Consider the following 6,660-nt stretch of genomic DNA (forward strand, 5'->3'; position numbering starts at 1 on the left):
TCTCCATCCTCTCCCTTTCTCTGCCCGTCTCCCATCCTTTCCTTTATAACTTGTTCTCCTTCTCTAAGGAGAACTTGCTTTCCTAGCACCCCACTGGCAAAGCAAGTCACTTGTTCGTTCCCACCAATAAACAGACATGCATGCTATCTCCCACTACACAAATCTCTCCTTTTATTTATTCTCTCTCTCTCTCTCTCTCTCTCTCTCTCTCTCTCTCTCTCTCTCCAAGGATTGAGCCCAGAGGCTCAACCACTTAGCCACATCCCCAGCCCTTTTTATTTTTTTATTTTGAGACAGAGTCTCGCTAAATTGCTTAGGACTCCATCAGTTGCTGAGGCTGGCTTTGAACTCGCGATCTCAGGATCCCTCTCCTTCAGGCTCAGGAGCTACTAGGATTACAGGCCTGGCCACCCACCCTGAACAACTAACATTCTCCCTTGACTTCCTTTCTTTCCAACTTCAGCCCCACTTCTCTACTCTCCTCTTTGACAAAATGCTATAGAAGAGTTTTGACAAAATGCTATAGAAGTTTTCTCATGGTCTCCAATTCCTGTCCTCCCATTCCTTTTTAAACCAACTAGATCTGTTTTTCCACTGAAACTGTACTTATCAAGGTAATCAACCAATGGTCAGGTTGCTAAAATCCACTGATTTATTTCCAGGTGCCACCAAATAGGGCCTATCTGCAGAGTCTGACACAGGGGACCCCTCCTGCTACCATACACCCTGTCTTCCCCAGCTTCCAGGCCACCACCCTTCTTGGTGTCCCTTCTGTCTGACATGTTAGTTCTCCTTTCTGGATCCTTTTCTTTCCAGTCTCTTTCCACTTTTGTACAATAGGTCCAGGAATCAGTCTTTCTGTCTTACTTGGTCCCACAGTGATGTCACCCAATTTTCTGATTTTTTAAAAATATTTTTTCTTTGTTGATAGATCTTTGTTTTTATGTGGTACTGAGAATTGAACTCACACATACCAGGCAGCGTGCTACTGCTGAGCCCCAGCCCCAGCCCCAACTTTCTGACTTTTGACATGGTTTGAATGCCTGTGTCCTTCCAAAATCCATAGTGCAACTTAATCCCAGTGCATCAGTACTCAGAGGTGAGGCTTTGAGGAGATGATGAGGCCATGAGGGCTCTGCCTTCATGGATGGGATTAAAAACCTCTGTAAAAGGGCTTGAAAGTGTTTGTTACCTTTTTTAATATGTATTTTTTATTCTAATCAGTTATACATGACAGCAGAATGCATTTTGACACATCATACATAAATGTTTGTTAATTTTTTAATTTTCTTCCAGGTGAGCGTGCAGCAAGAGGTGCCATGTTTGGAGAAAGCAGACCCTCACCCGATATTGAATCTGCAGTAAATTGATCTTGGACTTTATTTTCATTTTTTACTCATTTTTTGCAGTGTTGGACAATGGAGCCCAGGTCTCACATATGATAGGGAAATGCTCTACCACTAAATTATATCCCCTGCTAAATATATTTCTATTATTTACAAACTACCAAGTCTAGGGTATTTTATTATACCAGCCCAAAAGGACTAAGAGCTTTACATACAATAAGTATACCAATGAATGCCAAATTTATCTTTTATTTTTCCATTAGGTACCTGGGATTAAACCCAGGGGTTCTTAATCACTGAGCCACATCCCCAGCTCTTTTTGATATTTTATTTAGAGACAGGGTCTCACTGAGTTGCTTAGGACCTCACTAAGTTGCTGAGGCTGGCTTTGAACTCACGATCCTCTTGCCTCAGCCTCCTGAGCTGCTGGGACTGCAGGCATGAGCCATGACACCTGGCTTGAATGACAAATTTATACCTCCAGATGGATATCTCTCTTATTTAGTCTATATTAATACTGTTTTGTAAACTTAACATATACTATAACTGACAAATAGAGTTTTATTTTGCTAAGCCACTGAGAACTCAGGGTTGCTTGTTAATGCAGCACAATCAGGACTACCCAACATACAGACTACTACTACCACTCATGTCCAAACACTATCACCTCCCACTCTGTGCTTCTGATCACTGCCTAGAGAACCTTCCTGCTTCCACTCTTGCCTCCTACAAGTTCAAGTTTCCAGCTGTAGAGCACCAGCCTGCTTTTCAAACATGCCAGACATGCTCTCAGCTCAGGGGCCTTTGCTCTGGATGTCCCCTCTGCCACACGTTCTTCCTATGTGCCTGCATGGCTCACTCCCTTTGGGACTGTCTGCTCATATGTCAGTTTCTCAGTGAGGATGACTCTGCTCCCTCATCAGATCCCCAGCTCTGGTGCTGGCCTGCTTGTCATCCTGCCGCAGTCTGGCTGGGCACAATCAGGAGCCACTTGTCAAAAGAAACTAACTTTATTTTTAGAACCACACACGCCAAACAAAACAGCCTCTCAGGAAAAATCCTCAGAGCCTCAACTGCCACCACCGGCTTTCCACAAGCCTCTCTCTCCCACACAAGCCTCTCTTCACCTCCCACAATCCTCCTGCTCTTGAGGCCGATTGGCTGGGTCACGTGGGCGGAGCCAAAAAAAGTCCCCCAATGAGCAGCTCCCGTGGTCTGAAAGGGCAGGGAAACAGTCCAATGAGCATCACCGCAGAGGAGCCAATCAGCTAGATGTTGCTGGGGCCGAGGAGCCAATCAGCTAGATGTTGCTGGGGCCGCTGTGAGCCAATCATCAGCCGGCAGCTGGAAGTTTGCTGGCAGCTGGAAGTTTGCTGGGGCCCCTTTGGCTGTGGCTCTCAACATCATCCCATTCTGACAACCCATCGGGTGGATTTTTTGGCTTCCTCGATAAGCAAGTTTTGTTTTGGTCAATGTTGTAGAGCAGTTTCAGTGGGAGGTAGGGGTGAAGGCCTAGCTGGGTGGGTTGCCAGAAGACTTGAGTGGTAGGCAGGATGTCTTGAAAATGTCATGTTCTCCTGCCTTCACCCTAGCATGTTATGTAGCATGGCTAAAGGGACTTTGCAGGTGTAATTAGATTAGTAATTAGTGTTCTTTTTTAAAAAAAATATTTTTCAGTTGTCAATGGATCTTTATTTTTATTTATATGTGATGCTGAGAATTGAACCCAGTGCCTCACACATGCTACGTAAGTGCTCTACCACTGAGCCACAACCCCAGCCCCATAATTACTGTTCTTAAAATAAGGAAATTATCATAGATCCTTTGCGTGGACCCAATCTAATCACAAGTTTTGTTTTTTTTAAAGAGAGAGAGAAAGAGACTTTTTAAAAATATTTATTTTTAGTTTTCGGTGGACACAACATCTTTATTTTTTATTTTTATGTGGTGCTGAGGATTGAACCCAGCGCCCTGTGAATGCCAGGTGAACGCACTACCGCTTGAGCCACATTCACAGCCCTGCGAGTTCTTTTAAAAAAAAAAAATTTGTAGTTGTGTATGGACAGCTGTTGAGAGCCACAACCAAGTCAAGATGGCGCCTGGCATTTTGCCAGAAGGAGTGGTTGAGAAGTAACGCCAGAGAGCCATTAAGATGATGATAATTAAGTTAAGCTGTGTATAATTATTAAGATAATGACTGATTGCTGTAACTGGATGATGCTAAATTGAAACAAGCTGTGTATTCAGTTGTGTATATAAACCTCTGCTGTCTGGCAATAAGGCGGCTCCTGCTAACTCGGGTGCACGCTACTTTTGAGTTCTCGCGGAGTTCCCTTTGAGTTCTGGCGATAAAGCAGTTCCTGTTTGAATCTACAAGTGGCTTGTGACTTCCCGGTTATTTGTGCCCAGCCAGACTGCGGCAGACAGCATGCCTTTATTTTATTTATTTTTATGTAGTGCTGAGGATCAAACCCAGTGCCTCACACATGCTAGGCAAGGGCTCTGCCACTGAGCTACAGCCCCAACCCTAATCATTGCCACTGAGCTATAGCCTAATCCCTAATTCTTAAGAGGAGAGACTTTGGGGCTGGGGTTGTGCCTCAGTGGTAGAGCACTTGCCTAGTACATTTGAGGCACTGAGTTTGATCCTCAGCACCACAGGAAAATAAACAATATACAGGTATTGTGTCAATCTACAACTAAAAGAAATATTTTAAAAAAGAGAGAATTTTCTTCAGCTGAAAGTGGGAGAAATGAGGTAGAAAGGATGGTTAGAGAGAGTCAAAATGTGAGGAGGACTTGCTGGGTTTTGACAGTGATTACAAACTGGATAATGCAGGTAGCCTCCAGGAACTGAGGACCCCTGGCTGACAGCACCTTACAGTCATGTGGAACTAAATTTTGAAAACAACTTAAATGAGCCTATGGAGGACTCTCCCTCACAGCCCCTGGTAAAAGCTCTGGCCACGTGACGCCTTGACTTCAGCACTAAAACCTAGATCAGAGAAGCCACTGAACTTACCTGTACTTCTAACCCAGAGCCACATGATAACATATTTGCATTCTTTTAATTGTAGGACAAAATGCCTTTACTTTTAGGAAGTGCAAAGGATTGAACCCAGTGCCTCACACATGCTAGGTAAGCACTCTGAAAAGAAAACTTGTTCACTGTTTTTTTTTTAAATTTTTTAGTTGCTGATAGACCTTTATTTTATTTATTTATATGTGATGCTGAGAATCAAACCCAGTGCCTCACACATGCCAGGCAAGTGTGCTACTGCTGAGCCCCAGCCCCAGCCCCTAGTTCACTGGTTTTTTATTTTTTTTTTTAAGTTTTAGTTGTAGATGGACACAATACATTTATTTATTTGTTTTTATGTGGTGCTGAGAATTGAATCCAGTGCCTCACAAGTGCAGGCATGCACTCCACCACTAAGCTACAGCCCCAGCTTTTCATGTTTTTTTTTTTTTTTTTAATCTTTTTAAAGAAAGGGTCTTAGCTGGGCATGCCTGTAATCCCACTGGCTTGGGAGGCTGAGGCAGGAGGATAGTTAGTTCAAAGGCAGCCTCAGCAAAAGCAAAGCACTAAGCAACTCAGTGAGACCCTGTCTCTAAATACAATACAAAATAGGCTGGGGATGTGGCTCAGTGGTTGAGTGCCCCTGAGTTCAATCCCCAGGACCCCTCTTCCCCCAAAAAAGAAAGGGTCTTGCTAAGTTACCCAGTTTAGTCTTGAACTTGTGATCCTCCTGCCTCAGTCTCCCAAATTCTAAGTTTGCTGATTTTCTAGACAGGAAGACAACCATACACAACTTCCAAGAACTAGGAAAGGATGGCAGTGGCTGGGGGGTGGACATGAGGTCAAGGGTTTTGTGTGCATGTGGTGCTGAGGATTGAATCAAAGCCTTATGCATTCTAAGCAAGTGATCTACCTCTGAGCAACACCTCCAGCCCTTTTCATTTTGAGACAGAGTCTCAGTTGCCCAGATTGGCCTCAGTTGCCATTCTTCTGCCTCACTGCTCCCAGCAAGTGTTTCTTTCTTTCTTTCTTCACCCCCACCCCCCTCTGGTGCTGGGGATTGAACACAGGGCCTTGTGCAAGCACTTTACCAACTGAGCTACTTCCCCAGCCCAAGAGTGTTTTTTTTTTTTAAGTGTTGCTGACAGAAGACAGAGGTAACACTGTGACTTGCCCTCACAGGACTCATGACAACTGGCTTACCCCAAGTCAGCTGCATGGCACAAGTCATCTTTACTACCTGCAGGTGTTCATGGCTGCAAGCCATGCAGTGACCTTCCAAGCCTACAACCTGTGGGCAACAGGATAGGGGTTTAGCTCCCCTGAGGATGACCCCTATACAGCCTGACACAGAAACCATACTGATAGTACCCCCTTCCTCGCCTCATGTCCCCACCCTAACTAGTGTTTTCTGCTGTCCCCTCTCAGCTACATGGACTTGAATCCCTGTTTCAACTCAACTTCTGGGGGAAACCTGCACTAAGTGTGTCTACTGCCCATGGAGCACCCACAGAGCCCCACCTTGGACAGCGAACCTTTTCCTAGGAAGCTCTTTTTCTTACTCTTACACCTTCCCAACGGAGAGATTGGTACAGCCCCTAGGCCCAGCCTGATCCCAGATGCGTCTCTGCCAGCTCTTACTGTCCTCCAGGTGTTTGAGATAATTGGCAAGTTTCAGGAGTCCACAGATAGGCCTTCTGGCTTCACTCACTAAAGCCCTTTGCAGACATTCTCTTGATAATTTAACCCCCAAACAGAACCTGGCCTGCCAAAAACAGGCTGACCCTCAGGTGCCTGGGGTCATCTTGAAGCAGGGTGGAGCCTATCCATAGGCAAAAGGCCTTGCTCCCAAGGGTCAGGCTACGGGGGCTACAGACATAAGATCGGCCAGACATAAGATCACCATTGCCTCCAGTGTCCCCAATAGGTGTCAGCCTTTCCAGGGGACCTAACAGGCCTTACAGACCTAGGACGCACTAGGTCTGGCCCCGCCAAGTCATCCTGAGCTGTTTCTGGAGGCGCAGCCCCGAGGTGAGGAAGTATAGCCTGGGATGCCAACGTAGCTGTGCTGGGAGCTCCGCCGCAGTCTTGCAGGCGGGAGGGCGAGTTGAGTTCGGGTGGGCGGGCCCGGCGCAGGCAGATGATCCAGGCCGTCCTGCGGGGCCTGGAGAAGGACCGGAGCAGGTTGTGGGGAACGCGAGCTAGAGGAAAGCAGCTGTGCCGCAATCGGGGCCACAGCCCCACGGGCAGGCCCCCGCCACCACCAAGCGCACAAAGCTTCCCGCGAAACTGACG

Source organism: Marmota marmota, unplaced genomic scaffold, assembly GCF_001458135.2.
Source record: "Marmota marmota marmota unplaced genomic scaffold, marMar, whole genome shotgun sequence".
NCBI classification, from domain to species: domain Eukaryota; kingdom Metazoa; phylum Chordata; class Mammalia; order Rodentia; family Sciuridae; genus Marmota; species Marmota marmota.